At 43.8% G+C, this 19,782-nt stretch overlaps 1 long non-coding RNA gene across 1 annotated transcript; it reads left to right on the top strand.

Annotated features, from left to right (window-relative positions):
• The first annotated feature begins 1,047 nt into the window (after positions 1–1,047).
• Positions 1,048–8,175, top strand: LOC129385150 (uncharacterized). The gene is made up of 5 exons (XR_008612738.2): positions 1,048–4,305; positions 4,383–4,578; positions 4,654–4,840; positions 4,914–5,112; positions 5,187–8,175. It is a non-coding gene; the product is annotated as an uncharacterized lncRNA (long non-coding RNA).
• The last annotated feature ends 11,607 nt before the right edge of the window (positions 8,176–19,782 follow it).

Raw genomic sequence — 19,782 nt, 5'->3', positions numbered from 1 at the left:
AAATTTAGTCCTGACGTGTGGAAAATTTTCGCCCACATATGTGGCAAAATTACACGTGACAATTTGGCAGCACTGGTTTTTGCTCGAAATTCCAAGTATTTTCTTGTCTACGTTCCAGATCAGATGCTTCTGAGCAACAATCCTTCCACGGCTGTGGCCGTTTGCACATCAGCGGGCAACTAGACATCCAAGTCTGAGTGTGGCCACTAACCCCAGGACCTGCGCAGCAACCCCTTGTCACGGCGAGCGCCGTGTCTGCGAGCTTCGCATCGAGCGTCCGAAACGCTCATCAGGTGGTCTTTGTGCATATTCTAGATGGTCTAGCTGGCGAGGGTGGCGCACGCCTTAGGAAAGTTAAATGTTTGCTCAGTTGCACTAGCTAGCGGTCACTACGATCGTATAGCTACATGAAGATTGCTTAGCTGTAAGCCTGAGGTTTCGTAGGCATGGCTTGCGGCCACACGGGTCTTCTCCGTGCCGGAATCGAAGAGGACGGGCCACGTGTTGCGGGGTGGCGGCGTATAGCTTCAGGTTTTAGCTGACACTGCGCAGGCTACAGCTGATAGCCGTCCTCTACGAGTGCGTCAGGGACATGGACCCTTCTGAATGGCCTTGCGACCCGACCCCACTATTTCGTGACAAGGTAGCCCGGGCGCGTCAGTGCTATCGAGCGAAATGTGGAATCACGGAAGCAAACGCCATTCTGAAAGTGCCTCGCCAGCTTTTAGCTATTGCGGCGACCTTAACTCGCCTACGGTCTGGAGCGGAGCCCGGCCGTGCAGCAGCTACGGTGAGTGGTCCATTTCTTTGCGGTTCCAGCTGTTCTTTTCTGGTTGTTTACTTTCCTCCTTGCGTCGCAGATGATGACCTTGATCACCACTCGTGCCGTCACCGACCGTCTTAACTCTTGCATTCCCTCGGCGGGAAAGTGTTGCTGGTGGACTAAACTTTATTCCTCGCCCGGCACTACTCCTGGCAAGTATCATGAACACTAGAATAGTAGTGAGGCTGTGTTCTCGAGTGCTTAACAAGCCCCTGTCTTATTTCAGGTTCCTGCCGTCTGCTTTCCATTGCGGCTATTCACAAGCATATGCAGCGGGCACTTCTGCACATCTAGTCTCCGGCCGTGTTACGTCTGCATTTTTCTCGCCGGTGGCTTTCAGCTGGGATATGGACATTCGTTCAACTCCCTGCACTTCTGACAAGTACCATGTATATACACTCCTATGGCACTACGGATGTTTTCTCGTGTGACGTATAAGCCCTGTGGTATTTAAGGTGCCGAACGTCTGCTTTTGAATGAAGCCGTGTTTTCCTCTGACGGCTATGGTTCGTGTTCTCTCAGTGCTCCTTTTCTTAATCCTGTTGCTACACCTTGCCGGTTCCGCAAGTACAAACTTCGTGGGCTTCCGATGAAATTTGCTGCAATTGTATTTACTATGCAGACTTTCGAGGTTAGGTTTATGCTTCGGAAAACTTCGCCACAAAGTTTCCAAAAGGCTTTTGTAAGTCTCTCTCTGAGTAAGACGACGTTAAATTCCTTCCGTTCCTGGTTATATTTCTTACCTCATTTAATTTCCTTACCCGTAATTTATTTCGCCTAGACGGAGTGCCACATTTTTCCCAATGCTGTTGTAACTCTACGTAGTCTTTTGTCGAAGGTTGCCGCCCTATTCTTCAATGTTTCCTCGCAGTTGTCTGGTTCCGCCCGTCGGGTCCGCAGAAGTTACAGGAACAGGTTCTCCAGGTCCATCGTGAACTTGTGTGAACGATTGTTTCTTAATGATAGCACCTACTTCGTATGCTCGGGTATATAGTTCTCCATTATGCAGTACACATCCACCGATCGCTTTCCGCAGCAGACTTGAAAACTACGAATGAGCCATTCACAGAAACCGCCCCCACACGGTGTTTTGTGGAGGAAATTTCCACTTGGTGATAGGTCATAAATTGTTCAGTTGTTTATCGACTTAATGTTACTGTTACCGCATTCAATCCCTTATTAGTTCTCCTGAAAGGCTTGCGTTGTTGCTGAGCACATTTATGTTCGTCCTGAGAAACGCCGAAAATAGTGTAGAAAACTGATGTGAAGCGTCTCCAACAGTTTCGCAGTCTACACCTCTTGTCACGGCACATGTGAAAGTTGCTACACAATGTTTGGCTATGTCTCCTTGTTTTTTCTTTTTTGTAGTTGCTCCCAGCGCACCGTTGGAACGTAGACCAGCTATTTCAAACAATGGTCTTCGTTACTCTATCCTCAAGTGGAGGTACTTCCTCTTACAAGGGTCTGAAATTGTATCTTCTCCACACAACGCACTGTCGTATTACTTCTTTCACTTATTTTGGTCCTCCGATTACCCGAAATCTCGTTATTATACGCGCCAGTGTACCGCGTACTGCACCGTGAAGTTTGCCCTATAGGCGTCGCACTAATCGTCCAGATTTATTCCATTTACATGTGATCGGGTGCTGCTCCTCTTGTGATACGGGCCCTACCGAAGGCACCCTTGAAGTCTCATTGGGTCTTTATCGTAAGGTATCTGGTATTCACCTATTGTCTGCACATTCGCTTGCTTGCTGAATTTCTGCAATTTGCAATACACACTTTGTTCAAGCCAAATGAGGCATGTTTCGGCGGTATTTCTTCTGCTTTTAGTGGACCGTTGAACTTGTCCTCTAATATTCACGGAACGAAACATTCACGCAGTTGCTCTCCAAATATTCAAGTAACTGCCGAACCTGTCAACTTCAATGCCTCGTCTTGAGATCCCTTTCGACGTATATGACACTAGAATCATCTCCTTTCATTATTAACCGGCATTTTGTAACGGCTATTTGGTCTGTAGCAACTGGGATCCCTTCCACAAAGTTGTTCACTACATCTTTTCTACAGTGACTCCTGGTTACATCTCAATTTTTCAGTATTGACGTATCCCCATTGTTCTCCTACTGAGTAATACTTTTTTTTGTAGTCTGTGTTCAACGGTTGCTTCATACATTTTCTTTCTCCAATGCAACACGATTGTACAAGTGGTCCGATACTTTACGCTTCCTCGCAAGTTCTAATTTGCGAGACTGACGACGGTTTTCATTAGAGTATACTCTGTTATTTGCCAGGACCAGCACTGTCTCCGCTCTAACAGTACCATGAATGCTGCACTTGAATACACCGCCGGGCTTGCATCCGAGAAAAGTGTCGGTGCTTACGTTCCGTTTCTTGTTGTCGATGTGCTTTGAGGCATTTAGTCCTTTATCGTCCTCAGTATATTTCTCCATAGATCATGTACCTTCGTCTGGGAGAGGGTTGACCCAAGATTGCGTTTTTTTCCCGTCATTCAATACCGATAGTAGCTGTTGCAGTGCAGGACGTTAGAAACTCCAGCCGACCAAAAATTTTGCCCTGGCTTGAAATACTCATCGCTTCGTGAGCATTTCACTCGAGTCTTCATATCGATGGGAAAGCAGAATCCCGTCGGCCGTATCCCAGTTCATTCCTAGAATACTGGTCTAGCTTGATCACGTAAGAATAGCACCTTGATGCAAATTTCAATTCTCATTTCTTCACTGTTCGATGTCCATTTCCTAGGATTCATTGCAGCTCGGAGAATTTTTTTTTTTGCTTCTACGTACACGCCTTTTGGCTGGTTTTCTTATGATGTTCCAAGCATATCATCAACGCAAACTTAATTACGTTTGCTGTCATTGCAAGAATTTCTTAGAAAATTCATTAACAGTGTTGGTACATCTGCATTCAAATTTCCTCCTGTCTGAAGATAATCATTCAGAACATAACTGATCTTAATCACGAGGCGTCAAATACTACGCTTAATTTTCTTGCTAGTCGGTCTTGAATTGCTTGATGGCGCGATATGGTAGTTATTGTTCAGGTTCTTCCGAACTCTCTCGTTCTGCTTTCCAGGTGTGAAACATCTCGCATTGAACAGTTCTATTTTTATCTCACTGCTGCATTAGTCTGGTGTCTTCGAGATAGTCTTCCGATTGCTACTTCGTTGATTTCCATGTTAACTTGATTTCTTCATCCTTCTGAACAGTCCTTGTAACTGCATAGTCCACCTTATGCATCGTTTCATTCTGAGGCGCTAAGTCAGTATATTCCACCTTCAAAAAGTTCAAAATGGCAGTCGTCAGTTCCTGCGGCGTCAAGAACCATGGCGAGTTTCGCTTTTCGCAGTTCTCTTCTGCACCACATGGGTCAGGCACAATCCAGTCGGGTATTTTCTATTTTCCATTGTATCTTCGTTTCGTCTTTTCACTGGGCTTTCCTCCTCGTCTGCACTACTACTGGTAAGTGTCGTTTACACGGGACTGGTATTACGACTGTGTCCTCCAGTGTTTAACAAATAATCACTGTCTCGTTACAGCTTCTGCACTCCTGTTTTAATTGTGGTCCACAAGCGTACCCAACGCGCTCTTGCACGACTCTACGGTCTGCGCTCCAAAAGATTACTTCGGGCACGAGCATCACCTGTTCCAGGAGCGAGTGCTATTGCTTCTACATTCCCTCGCCAGTGGCGTCCTGCTGGTAGACTGTGCTTGTCTCCTTGACCTGCACTACTGGTAAATGTCGTTTACACGGGACTCTTATTACGACTGTGTCCTCCAGTGGTTAACAAATAAGCACTGTCGTTACAGGTTCTTCAATTGCGGTCCACAAGCGTACACAGCGCGCTCTTGCACGTCTCTACGGTCTGCGGTCCAAAAGACTACTTCGGGCACGATATCACCTGTTCCAGGAGCGAGTGCTATTGCTTCTGCATTCCCTCGCCAGTGGCGTCCTGCTGGTAGACTGTGCTTGTCTCCTTGACCTGCACTACTACTGGTAAATGTTCTTTACACGAGACTCGTATTACGACTGTGTCCTCCAGTGTTTAATAAGCACTCTGTCGTTACAGGTTCTGCACTAATGTTTTCGACCGCGGTGGGTATACCTAACGCGCTCCTGCACATCGACTCTCCGTTCTGCGCTCCAAAGGAGATTACTTCAGGCACCAGCATCACCCGTTCCATGAGCGACTGCTATTGCTTCTACGTTCACTCGCCGACAGCGTCCTGCTGGCAGACTGGACTTAGCCTGGCGCCCTTGCACTTCTGGTAAATATCGTGTACGCGACTGTACTGCGCCTGCGTGTTTTCGAATGGCCAACAAACAGGACTTGTCATTTCAGGTTCCCAGTGTTTGCTGTCGCTTGTGGCGCAAGAGAAACGTTCCAGCACTCTCATTTACAAGAACATTCCTGGCCTCGCCTCACGAGCAACTATCTTCAGCCCGGTCGTCCTGCCGCGTGCTCTACACAAGCTTCCTCACACTAGTGAACGCGTCGCACGCCTGTCTTGGCGGTGTCCTGAACTGTGTTGACGGCGTGTTCATGCTCTGAAGGACTGCGTGTGGTCACCGTCCCGAGACCGTCCATCGGATGTGCTCCTACAGTTCGCTGTTGCCTTTTTCCGCAGGCATGTTTAAGTTTTGTGTAGCAAGCTTTTCTGTTTTGGAAGAGTGGCACGTTGCTCCGCGAATGGATAGCGCTTCTAGAAATCTGCTTATAATACGAACCAGAGCAGTAAAGGTCGGGTTAAGTGGACACCACTCAGTACTTAAGGACTGTCGATGTTTTCATGAGCCGATCTGTAAATTTTTGGTGGCGAGAGTAATGGACATTCATTCATTGCGCTCTTTCGTAGTGTGTGTGTGTGTGTGTGTGTGTGTGTGTGTGTGTGTGTGTGTGTGTGTGTGTGTGTGTGTGTGTGTGTGTGTGTGTGTGTGTGTGTGTGTCCTACTCTGTGCTCTTTTTTTTTTTCGATCGAGAACGTATGACATAAGCTCCGCTGCTACCTGGCGCACTTCGAATATTTTGTTTTGGTAGCATTTCCAACGTGCTGATAGGTTTGATCGTTTACTATCGTCTATGTGCATGCGCTTTTCGACTGTTCTAACCGCTGGCTTCTTTGGCTTTGGTCCATGGGTTGACCTCTGTGCTCGTTTCAGCATTCAGCGGATTTGTTCAGGCGCCTTTCTCGGGCCAGAAACGGTTTCACACATTTTCGGTTCTTCCACGTCGCTCATCACTGACTCGAAAAGATTAACATGCCACTACAAAAGGACACAATGTCAATGAATGGGAAAGGGGAGGGTGGTTATTCTCGCCAACAAAGACTTCCTGATTTGCTCATGATGATAATGACGTCCATCTTTAAGACTGGTTGGTGGTAATGGTTACCGGGTACGCTGTTTCTAGTTTTTTGGTGTCCTTGACTCATCAGATGCTTTGATGGATCTACAAGATTCAACTTGTGTATTACCTGTCGTTTGCTTATCGGACAGTGCTACCCGCTGTCGTCGCTTGTTCACCGCTTACACCGCGCCGTAGTTTGATATTTGTGTCCACAACTATCGCGTACTCTGCAAGATAGATAATACTTAAGCGCCATGGCGCCCTTCACGCGGCTTTTACGTCGTTGCCTGCTGGCTGTAGTTCAGATTACGCACACTTGTGTAATTTCGTGATTAAAGTTCACCGCGTGAGCCATTGTCAAACAGCTGCTTCGAAGGGGCTACATGTACTCCCATTATGCCAAGTCGTGTGTAAACGTCTTGACAAGTGACGTACACGAGCACGCTCAAAGAAATCTTGATTAGAAAATGTGTCCGCTTTACTGGTATTTATGGTGTTGAAGCGAATTCAGTTTACCAGAGCTTCCCCCGTACTTTTTTTTTCTTGCTGTACGCTGTGTCTTTCCATTGCTCTTCGCATGCATCTGAATGCGTTTGCGTTGAGTAGTGGCTGAATTTGCACATGCTACCACTTCTGTCCTAATCTCGATATAAGGACGCACACTTGATTTATTACGAATTACTTCCATTGTCCTCAACCTGTAATAACCTTACCTCTGCGTTGCTCGATAACCAAATAAAAAATAAGCACCGTCCTTGGTAGATGGTTACGTATGCCGCATTGCTCTGCCTTTTTTTTTTCGCTGCTTTCATACGCTGTGATGAAAGTCGAGCAACCACGCATGCGCGGTTGTGCTCGGTCGAATGCATTTTTCTTAACCTCTAACATACACGCAGCGCAATGGAGCCTTACTGTAGAAAGTATTTTTATTTTCCATCTTCAGTTATACGACAGTCCTGCAGTTGCGCCACACAATACTCGCAATCAGTTCACGATACGACCAGTGTGGTGATTTGGACTTCTTGATATGCATCCGCCGTGGTTGCTTCGTGGCTATGGTGTACGGCTACTAAGCACGAGGTTGCGCTATCGAATCCCGGCCACGGCGGCCGCATTTTTATCGGGGCGAAGTGCGAAAACACCCGTTTACTTAATTTAGGTACACGTTAAAGCACCCCAGGTGGCCCAAATTACCAGAGTTTCCCACAGCGGCGTGCTTCATCAGAATGTGGTTTTCGCACGTAAAACCTCAATTTTTGTTCGTAGGTGTCATTGGAGGCTCTTTTTTTTTTTTTGTCTAACGCAACTAGTACGTGGACACAGAAAAAAAAAAACCCACACGGCACTCAATAGTTCGCAATACGACAGCGATGCACGAAATAACTGCACATTGAGGTCATGATATTGGAGGATGTGACGTGGTCTAAAAATGTTTTAGTCCCTTCTGTGCGTTTCGCATCCAACTGGGGAAGTTCGAACACTTGCGCGCTTTCTCGTTTACTGAAAACAAATGCCGGAATCGTTTTTTTCCATCTCCCAGCGAAGGTGCTCTGCTGCACTTACCCATTTCAGATAAGTTTTACAGTTTAAAGGTATTTGAACTTTATTTTATGCAAGGAAGTCTGTTACTGCGCCTTGACTTATACTGTTATTTACGGTTTCCTGATGTAAGAAAACTGTTCTGTTTTACATTATTATACGTCGAAGTATCGTGAAGATAAATTATCTGTGCTATGTAAATTTCGGCATGTATTTAACATGTATTTCTGTACAAATGCATAAATGTATGTTAATGCACTGTATATATGTTGCTGTTTGCAGTATCTGGGATTAAGTCCAGTCAAGTAGCATTTAATCGCTTTTAATTCCGTTTACTTAACAGTCATGTTTCGCGCTGGTTGTATTGAGTATGCATTGCATTAAACTGCACGTTGTCCAAATCATCTGTCAAAATAAAACTTATTCTTGCTGCCCGTCTCACAAACTCCATGTAGTGAAGACTGTCATGCCAACCAGCCGTAATGGCACATCTGCTGTCTGCAACTGGTCAAGCGACACCGACTGAATGGGAGCATCACTGGGAGCCATTCCGAGTGTAGGAAGACTGACTTTTTATGATCGCTCTTTGTTCTCCACCTTTCCGTTGCGTTGCTAGCAAAGACAGAATGCTGGCGTTTTAGGACACTAACATCCGGAATTAAAATCGGATATCCGGACACAATCTTAAATAATGGTTTTCTTTCACGCACGTGGATAACCGTGACAGGACAGTACTTTCACAACCAACCAGAGGTACTGTACATGTAACGCCCAAAGGTGTACCTGGCCCGGTGGCCAGTAAATGGGACGTAATATTGTGGGCAGCTTCGGCCATAGCATGTTAACGGGCGACCACACACACACACAGTTTGTACAATTCTTCTGTCGTGCCTTTTGCATCAAGGTGCAAAACCAACTTATCCATGTATCCATCTAAATAGTTATGCACATCTCGATTTGCAGCTGCTGCGGTAGCCCATGAATGCGGGGAGAGCAAAGTCGCTAGGGAAATGATTGGGGGCACCTTAACGAAATCGACAAGTCAAAATCAAAAACCGTCCACGACGGCGTCTCTCGTAGACGCTGTGCGATGTTTGGACGTCAAGAATGTGTGCCGACTGAAGAAAGGCTGCTGCGGGGTGCTTCCGACGATTACCCTAGCTTGTTCACTCCTTAGCATAAAGAAAAAAAATCTTGTCAAAAACCCGAATCAGTCGTCGCTCGTCGCGACTAAACGCTCTTCGGAAAAGTCATTTCCAGGCGACGAGCGGCTACGCTTTATCAAGAACACCGATAACGCTGGCGGGACAAGCATTGTGGCGAAGTTCAATGCGCAGGGATAGGTTCTAATTATTTTATTTTTGTTTTGTTGCCCTGATCAAGCGTCACAGGGGGAAATTTGAAAAGTTTAAGGTCAGTACGCCACGTGGTGGCATTCACACGAGCTAAAACCTCGTGTCCAGAAAAGCTGGATAGGAGGTGAAGATTTCTCGCCAAAAGTTACGTGGAAAATAAATTGTGGGCTTGCGTCAAAGTAAACCACGATAACTGTAATAAGGATTTCCTAGCATTCAACAAGCTCTGCATTAACGTGCTCTACATTTGGGATCAAGGGCTAAATGATAGTTTCGTTACGAAAAAACGGTGATGCAAGTTCGAGCCGTGCAATAACCAGACATCAAGCGCAGAAGCAAAACCAAAGCGGAGATGCGTGAGCGATGGCGTTAGCCTTAGCTGCCAAGTCCCCCAAATTTTTCGTAATATGTACGAATTGGGCTCGTCCTATAATTTCACGAATGTTTCCAAAAGCTTTAGGAAAGATAGATTTTGTTCTGAGGATGTTTTAAAGATGTCGAAGGATGGGGCAGCTCGTAATACCCGTGCTGCCTTTATAGCCTCCGAAATAGACCGGTTATGTTTCAAACAAGTTTATTCGGTCATGTTCCTGAACGTGGCGAGATCGGCAATATAGATATCGCTGAAGTCATTGTCAGGGGCATAGCCAGATATTTCTTCTGGAGTGAGGAGGCACTTGACCTGAGGACTGCGGGGACGGAATGTTGCATGTTCTATTATGCCAGGCATCGTGACACGGAAAGCTCGGGGGGGGGGGGGGGGGGGGGGAAGGCACGTGTGACCCCCCCCCCCACCACTCTGGTTATGCTGCTGGTGAATGTTATCGAAATACAATGCGTTGCCTTTCAGTCTTCGCTGTTCCCAGCTTCCCACTAAATAAACTGCGTATATAGCCCACGAAAGGTGCGTGCTCAGAAGCTTTTAAAACATGCTGATACCCGTCCCCCCTGTCACCCCCGCTGCATTCTTTTTAATTGTAATGTTCGCAGATTGGCGGGTACGGTGTTAGCGCTTCTCTATTAAGATAAATCAGACAGTCACTTCATAATACTACGGATTTTAAGCAGAACTTAATATTAAATATAAATGCACGAAGTATTTTAAATAATATTGTACTGAGGTTAAACTTGTAGAACTCGATCCGCACGTAACGACTCTTACAGAAAAGGGGCTTAAGAAGCGACAAGAGCGATGACGTGGTTCTTCAATCTTGCAGTGTTTTTCGTAAGGACAGGACAATTAAGGGAGGAAGTGTTGCCGTTCTTGTGAAATCTTCAATCCAAGCAGTTATGTTAGGTAGCGTCACTGACCTTGAGTGTTCTTGCATCAGGATAACTCGTTGGGGTCCCTCCGCTACGCTGTACGCGTTCTACATACCGCCAGACACTGCGCCTATTGCCAGAGCATGACACAATTTGAGAATAAGAAAATTATCCTTGTAGATGATTTTAACTCTCCAAATGTTAATTGGAAACGCCTTCAGCCAAGCCGCAAAAGCATGCTCTGTCATGATTTAGCTAAAATTGTGAGAGCCTACTCGTGGACAAGGTTCTTATCGTTCACTATTAGGCCTACTCTTTTTATGTCGTGATTTTACTGAGCACACCATCATAACTGAAAAAGTCTCTTTGATCATCATCTCGTAAATGTTACTATACCCCTTGTTGACTATCTATCAAACACACTAAAGTACAGAGCTTCAGGTATTACTCGAGAGCTAATGATGCCTACATTGTTGAATACATGGCAAGTTGCCTTGCTGACTCTAGTGAAAATGAGGGTGATGTTGACGTGTTATGGAACCGATTTAGTATGCGTAATCACTTTTTAAATACATTCGCACCAAACGAGCGGAAGAACGTTTCTAAACGTATGCCTTGGATCACGAGTAAAATTATTCATCCAGAACGCCAATCAAAACAAAGGAAAAAGAGTAATCCACAGTCTAGTGTCATTAAAGAGCTTCAGTTTAATGTGGTCTGCCCTTTAAGAGAGTCAAAATATTCTGTTTTAGAGCAACACCATCAACCCGTCTTTAATGACTAGTACACTCCTAGTAAGTTTTCGAGCTACTTAGATGACAGCCAAAATAAAAAAAAAAGGGGGGGGGGGGGCTGAGAGGTGGTGTAGCACACGTTGTATAAAGGTATAAAGCACACGTTATAAACAGGGATAAGCTGCCTGAGAAGGCTCGCCAACATTTCGATAGGAGGACCTATATTCGTTAAAGACAAGACAGCAGAGGCGGCAGTGACAGCGGTGAGTGCAAGAAGCATGTGTGTCAGATCTTATTCAATGGAAACATAGTTACCAATTTATAAAGCGTTTCTCAATATTTCAACAACTTTTTGCATGACGTACGTTTCCTTCAAAGAAATATTCATGGTGAGTCTCATCAAAGAGTGTTGTTCAGACCCGCAGACGTTGCCTTAATTTCTTATTCTGGTGTGGTTTCTATGATTCCGAACTTGAAAACCAAATCCTCTTCTGGTCGCGAAGGGCTACCTAATGTATTTCTTCTCCACTATGCTGAAGTTGTCGCTCAATTTCTCATTTTGTTGTTTCAGTGTTCGCTGTTAACTGCAAAACTACCCAGTAGGTGTAAGATGGCTTGCGTTAATTCTTCAACGCATTGTGGAATACCTCGAACAAAACTTTATACTAACAAATTTTGAGCATAGATTTAGAAGAGATTATTCAACCATGAAGCTGTCAGTTACAGTAATTCATACATTCGCGGCCGCTCTGGATAAAAATAATCGCATCGACGCCATAGTCTTATATTTTAGCAAGGCATATCACATAGTTATTCATCAAAAATTTATTCTAAAAGATAATCTGCTCGACATACTAATAGCATCTATTGAATATTACTTGACAAGACGGGCTTAGTTCGTCTGGGTGGATGGGCACAATTCGAGCCGTCTTCCTGTCTCATCAAGTGTGCCCCAGAGCACCGTTCTCGCACCTTTGTTGTTTTTACTTTATTTAAATGATATTGTTAACATATAGTAACATCCTGAACACTAATCAGACTGTTCGCAGACGACTGTGTGTTATTCCGTGAAGAACTTGTACTGGTGATCAAAACAACTTGAACTCAAGTCTTGATCCTATTACGGAAGGATAAAAAAGGAGAAAGGAAGAAGATCGCGAGACAATAGCTGCTGCGTGTTGTTGCTGGTTAGCCATCTTAACCATAGAGTTTCTCACTATAACACCTAGAGGGAAATCTGGCGCCACCATGTATGGGAGTTTCCTAAGAGGTGCTGTGCCGTCATAGCAATGACGGTATATGCGTCTGCGAGGCTTGCGTTGGTTTGTGTTGAAAGAGGCTTCGTCTAAAACGTGGATATGGCTACAGAAATAACGCGTTCTCAAAGTGAAATCTTCATAAAAGGTTTTCATTCAACCATATTACATCTTCCAGTGAAGTTTACTCACCTGTAATGCATAACCAAGGGAAGAAAAGCAAGAACAGACGACAAACTGTTCCAAAGCGAGCGCGAATCTTGTCGTCTGTTCTCCAACTTTAGCGGTCCGCTGATACTTTACACGTTTCATATAATTGTACATACAATAACAAGTTCTTATAATTAAACAAAACATTTTTTTGTGTAATAATAGAGCTAAAACAGCTTTTTACGTGCTGTTTTAGTAGACAATGAATCATTGTGACAGACGGAACGGTGCTTGCCAGGCAGGTGTCCTTGCCTCCGAGAACGATGCCGATCCGAAGCCACAATATACCGGCATTCCCATGCATACCCCAGCGCAGCAGCGCCAGATTTCCCTCTAGGTAATGTAGTGAGAAACTCTACGATCTTAACCACAATGACTCTGCTTGTATATATATTGTAAATACAGTCTGTCTGTGCTCCCAACATCCCCGTAACAATATTTTAGATGATATTTGAGAAGCTGAAAAATAAAGACTAATTATCTAATCAGGCGGAAAGAAAAAAAAATTGGATATCTCCAAGCGACGGCAAACAACATTACCTTGCTTCTGTCCAGCTACGTAGCTGGATGTGATGACATGTACGTGGCATTCGCATACTTTTAGACTCTGGCTAAAGTTAGCTGGGACACCCTTATAAGTTAGCCCTTGGCCTGAGAGTACATTTACCTCCTCTGTTCACATGGAACACACTCAAAAAAATTAACACTACATGACACCATCGCAAAAGACGACACAAATTACACGATACTATCGAGTCCATTCTATAACTCGGATTTTGATAAAAACACTTTCCAGTTTTCCTTGCTTCCACGCACAATATCCGAGTGGAAACGTCTATGTGAGTATTACTGATTATATATAGATTGCGAATTTATTTATTCTGTCGTGTATACAATTCGTTAGTGTCGTCTTTTCATTCGTATATTGTACTTAACTAAAATCTTTTACTCATTCCCTTTCATTCTGTTTTCAAAACTTCCTTTCATAATTGCCATTTTCTGTTTCGTACGTTTTTTCCTGTATTTGTATTTGTATTTTCAACCTTTCTTTTTACCCGGGCGCCAGCATTCGGACCTTAGGCTTGCTCCTGGGCATGTTAAATAAACTATTTATTTATTTATTTATTTATTTATTTATTTACTCATTCATTCATTCATTCATTCATTCATTCATTCATTCATTCATTCATTCATTCATTCATTCATTCATTTTGTTGCGCCGCGACTATCGCCTCCAAAGCAGGCGAAGAAGAAGATGGTCTCACGTGCAGGTAGCCCGAGGAGAGAACACGCCAGCGCGCTCGACTTGAGAAGCCGCGGTGTCGGCCGCTCCCGATATCCCACTGCACCGTGGCTGGCCGGCCTAAATAAACCGCGGTCACGGCGGCTACCTATTCGCGCAGCTTTCCCACAATTTATTTATTTATTTTGTGAGGTGGTTTATTGGAGTCGTCATGCGATAGCCAGAAAAGTCGCGGCTTCTAAAAGGAAGAAGAACGGCTCTCGAAAGTTGCATCGCGTGTCGTGCGACCAGTTCGCCCGCCCAGCTGAGCTGTCGTTGCTGCCGCTGTGTTTGTGGCTATCGCTCGACGACTCCAATAAACCTCGTCACAATATTTGGAGGTGCGACTTACGCCCGGAAACCTGGAACTTTCTAGTGCCGCTCTTCTTCCTTAATATTTATGTATTTATTTATTTATTTATTTATAGCAATATCTTCGCGCTCCTTATATTGTTTGCCGTATATCCCATGACTTCTACTTCCTGTTGTCTTTATAAAATTGTGTTCTATTGTGTGCATTCCACTACTAGATTATGTCTCTGTAGTTTGGGGCGGAACGTGCAAATTTATTTCTGGCCTCGTTGAACGCGTCCGGAATAAAGTGATGTCTATTTTCAAACAACGCTATTGCCATTCTGACGACCATAGTCCAGCCCTCTGAAATATAGGTCAACTCACTCCCCTAAAATCAGCACGTATTAGATCAGACCTTTTGTTCCTTTATAAGGTAATCGATGTCATTACACATTGCCCAAATCTTGTTGATCATGTACAATTTTCTGTGCCGCAAAAGTGTACCAGGCAGCATTCAGCGTTTCCTGCGTGGTCTTGATGCATGAGGGACTGTCTCATGGCTCGACTGCAAAAAAAAAAAAAAAAAAAGAAAAGAAAAACATGTAATGAGTATTCTGCCTGTATTGACATATCTAGAGTTTATTTCCTGTGTTTTGTATAAATGTAGATAAACGTATTGTATGATTGACTCCCTTTTACGGCCGCCTACTTGGTTTCTGTTTCCCTATTTGTTTTCCTATCTCACATTTTTTTGTCTAACACATTTGCCTTCTATGTACATATTGTCTCGCGTATTACTCCTTAAGTGCACCAGTACGAAGGCTCCGTAGCCGTTACTGAGCACTATAATAAACATTTCATTGGTTATTTTATAATTGTTCTTACTGCTGTTGTTGCTATTGTTGTTGTGGTTGTTGCTGCTATTGTTGTTGCTGTCGTTGCTGTTTTTGTTTAAACGGGCTCACTCTAATGGAAAACCAGAATTCTGTCATACTAGCGTAAATCTCATACTATCGTCTTTCCTTATTTTGTTCATCGTGCAATGTTGACGAGTGTTGTTGAAGTAAGCGACCTGGGTGTGCTTCTTGATTGTACGTTAAGCCCTCAGCCCCCTCTAAGCGCGTAACATATCTCAAGGCCTGCGCGAGCTCGGTACCGTCTGCAGACTTACAAGAGATTTCTGCACCCCACTTCCCTTTCCCAAATTGTTTACATACATCTGTCTCCCATTACTTGAATACGTCCCAGTGGTGTAGAATGGCACAATCAGTTCAACTAACATTATAATTGGGTGTGTGCATAAGAACTGCACGGGTATATATGAACTTCATTTTTTGACCTTACTCACCAACAACTTTTCAATTCTGAATTATCGTCCTACACTTACGCTGAAGCGTACATAAAATTGTAGGCTCTCTTAAGAGGTGAACGGCGAAAGGCTGCTCTTCCTCCTCTTATCATTCGCCTCTTTTTGTTTGCCTCTTCTCTTTCTCTTCTTTCGTTTAGTTATTACTGCTCACTGCTAAGCATTTTTAGTCATTTGTAATCAATTGTGGTCATTACAAGCCGTCATTAGCCATGTTGGTCATATATTAGTCATTAGTAGTTATTACAACTCATTTCAGTCATTATTAGTCATTATTGGTCATTACTAAGCATTTTTAGTAATTTATAATTAATTGTAGTCGTTACAAGTTGTCGTTAGACATGCTGGTCATTTCATAGTCATTACTAGTAATTCCAAGTCATTTCAGTCATTATTAGTCATTACTGCTCACTATTAACCATCTTTGGTCATTTGTCATCGATTTTGGTCATTACAAGCCGTCGTTATACATGCTTATCATATCATAGCCATCAGTAGTCATTACAAGTTATTTCAGTCATTATTAGTCATTACTAAGCCTTTTTACTCATTTCTAATCAATCGTAGTCGTTACAATTCTTCGTTAGACTTATGGGCCATTTTGTGGTCATTAGTAGTCATTACAAGTCATTTCAGTCATTATTAGTTATTACTGCTCACTAGAAAGCATTTTGTCATTTGTAATCAATTGTGGTCATTATAAGCCGTCGTTAGAGATATTGGTCATTTCGTAGTCATTAGTAGTCATTTCACGTCATTTCAGTCATTATTAGTCATTGCTGTTAATTACTAAGCTTTCTTTGCCATTTCTAATCAGTTGTAGTCGTTACAATTCGTCGTTAGATATATTGGTGACATTGTAGTCATTAGTACTAATTACAAGTCATTTCAGTCATTATTAGTCATTACTGGTCATTACTAAGCGTTTTTGGTCATTTGTAATCAATCATGGTCATTACAAGCCGTCGTTAGCCATGTTGGTCATATGTTAGTCATTAGTAGTTATTACAACTCATTTCAGTCATTATTAGTAATTACTGGTTATTACTAAGCATTTTAGTCATTTCTAATTAATTGTAGTCGTTACAAGTTGTCGTTAGACATATTGGTTATTTCGTAGTCATTACTAGTCATTGCAAGTCATTTCAGTCATTATTAGTCATTACTGCTCACTATTAAGCATCTTTAGTCATTTGTAATCAATTGTGATCAGTACAAGCGGTCGTTAGACATGTTCGTCATATCATAGTCATCAGTAGTCATTACAAATCATTTCAGTCATTATTAGCCATTGCTGGTCGTTACTAAGCCTTTTTAGTCATTTCTAATAAATTGTAGTCGCTGCAATTCATCGTTAGACATATTGGTCATTTTGTAGTCATTAGTACTCATTACAAATTATTTCAGTCATTATTAGTCATTACTGGTCATTACTAAGCATTCTTAGTCATTTCTAATGAATTGTGGTCATTACAAGCCGTTGTTAGACATATTGGTCATTTTGTAGTCATTAGTAGTCATTACAAGTCATTTCAGTTATTATTAGTCATTGCTGGTCATTACTAAGCCTTTTTAGTCATTTCCAATCAATTGTGGTCATTCTAATAAATTGTAGTCGTTGCAATTCATCGTTAGATATATTGGTCATATTGTAGTCATTAGTACTAATTACAAATCATTTCAGTCATTATTAGTCATTACTGGTCATTACTAAGCATTCTTAGTCATTTCTAATGAATTGTGGTCATTACAAGTCGTCGTTAGACATATTGGTCATTTCGTAGTCATTAGTAGTCATTACAAGTCATTTCAGTTATTATTAGTCATTGTTGGTCATTACTAAGCCTTTTTAGTCATTTCCAATCAATTGTGGTCATTCTAATAAATTGTAGTCGTTGCAATTCATCGTTAGACATATTGGTCATCTTGTAGTCATTAGTACTCATTACAAATCATTTCAGTCATTATTAGTCATTACTGGTCATTACTAAGCATTCTTAGTCATTTCTAATGAATTGTGGTCATTAAAAGCCGTCGTTAGACATATTGGTCATTTCGTAGTCATTAGTAGTCATTACAAGCCATTTCAGTCATTATTAGTCATTGCTGGTCATTACTAAGCCTTTTTAGTCATTTCCAATCAATTGTGGTCATTACAAGCCGTCGTTAGACATACTGGTCGTTTCGGAGTCATTAGCAGCCATTATTAATCATTACTAGTCATTACTAACCTCTACCAATTTCTATTGTAACGTTATTCGCTAATCGTCACTATCAATCATTTTTCATTCTTCAATCTGTCTTTAATCTGTCTTCATATGGCGTGATGACGCTTCGGCGGACACTCACGTGGTCGGGTTTTCTGACACAAACTTCGCCATGAGCCTAGAAAGGCTTTCGCCTTAATATTCGTCCTACAAAGTGAAGCCAGCGGCAGCCCCAAGCTTTTGATCCCCGCTGCCAATGCTATTCATCACACTAGCGTTGTGAAAGCAAGGGCTCGCGGTCAGCTAGTGAGATCAGTTCATGTTTATCTACGCGCGCGAGACAACATGCTTGTTAATTTAATTTGTAGGCGAATGCTTACTGCAGTTGATGCCCCATGTAAAACTAAGAACCTCGCTTCGTATAGCTGTCCAATACTACAGTTGTCAGTGCTTCGAATTTCAAGCGAAACTGTGGTTTTCTTGCGCTATAACACGTGCCAACAGACAGACTGCGATCGTTGCTATATGCGCTTCGGGGTCGCTTCGTACAATTAAGTTTATTTATCATCATCTTCGTGTGTGCACGGATTCGTCCTTCTTTGCCATCTTTCTTGTCCTTTATGCCCTTTCACCGTCACCCAGTATAGAGTAGTCAACCGGACATTTGCTCTGGTTAGACTGCTTTCTATCTGACACATTTGTGGCTTCCTCGAATCATGTTCATGTCTCTGTCCGTGTTGTTCGCCACATTTCGTGACTTTATTTTGTTTGTTCTGGGACGAGGAGTAGCCGGTGCCACCTGAAGTCGCCAACCTCTCCTTTAAAATCATGTCCATAAAGGAAACTCCCTGCCTTTTCTCTCCTGCTTCAGCTTATGCAAAGTTCTCCTGTTACAACAACGAAACCGGCACGCCACTCGACTCGATGTGACATCACATTTCTTCATTCGTCACAGTAATGTTACTTCAGCGATCTCGTAGCAACAGTAACGAGAAAGAGCTGCGTGTCTACACATGCGCGCTGTTTTATCTTTTTTAGGCGACCGTTTTTCACCATCTAACCGCTCTTACAAAGTTCGCTCGGCGCAAGACACGCGTACATTCATCCGAAATTTCCAGAGTGTTGTCGCTGATCCCACAGCAAAATAGTTTTATCTGATCAGGTTGCTGGCGCGCGACGCGAATGGTGGCGTATATACATCCTAAAAAATGCGCGCGCGCACCAGCAATTACGCTGTATTTCACGATGAGTCATGTATAAGTAACCGGTTGCACTCGAGCCGTCAATCAAATTTCTGCGGCCGACGACTGTGCTCGCCGCTGTCATGGTGCTTCGTCACTTGTTTATCTGGACACGAGTTCACTCAATAGAGCTACGTTCGTGACTCGTGGTTTACGCGCTGTCTGCTTTCTTGCAGTCACTTCAACGTGACAACGTTTCTCTGCGGTGATAATAGCACGCACACCACGCCGAATGTGTTAAGCAAGCCCTTGAACCCCAGCGCCGTCCGTTCATGGGCGGAATGAATCGACAGGCAGGTGCGTCGGCCACGCATGGCAAGTTCGCATCGCTTCTCGTCGACGGCTGCTGGGCTGCAAGGAGGGCGAAGAGGTGGGCAAGGCCGGCAGTGCGGCCTTCCTTCTCTCCGCGCGCAAGTGGCCCGTCAATGCAAGTATCCGCAGCCAAAGGGGTGGCAGCGTTGGCCGAAGGGGAATTTCTCCAAAGCCAAGCAAGCACGAAAGAAAAATGCAGATTGGCTGCGCCCCGCAGCTCCTGCTGTGCATCGGCGAGGGCCGCCGGCCTGTCCCGGGGATTAACAGCGGCAGCCGTCTGGGTGGAAGAGCAGGGTTCCGTGCATGTACGCTTGACGTTGGACGAGGTCTTCGCATATGCAGTCCTGTTTCCCCGGTAGCCTGGACGACGAGACTCGCGGTGCGTTGGCGAGGAGCGAGTCACGTGCGCCCGTGTTCGATTCTGGCTGATTTGGAGAAGCAGTGCTGTTGACGACGAACAGGGCGACGCTGCCCAACTGAGCAGAGCACAGCCGAGTGTTCCGCACGGCGTATTGTAGAAATATTCGAGTTT

Source organism: Dermacentor andersoni, chromosome 5 (genome assembly GCF_023375885.2).
Source record: "Dermacentor andersoni chromosome 5, qqDerAnde1_hic_scaffold, whole genome shotgun sequence".
In the NCBI taxonomy this organism is placed as follows: domain Eukaryota; kingdom Metazoa; phylum Arthropoda; class Arachnida; order Ixodida; family Ixodidae; genus Dermacentor; species Dermacentor andersoni.
The sequence above is the reverse complement of the archived record's forward strand: the minus strand, read 5'-3'. Positions and strand labels throughout refer to the sequence as shown.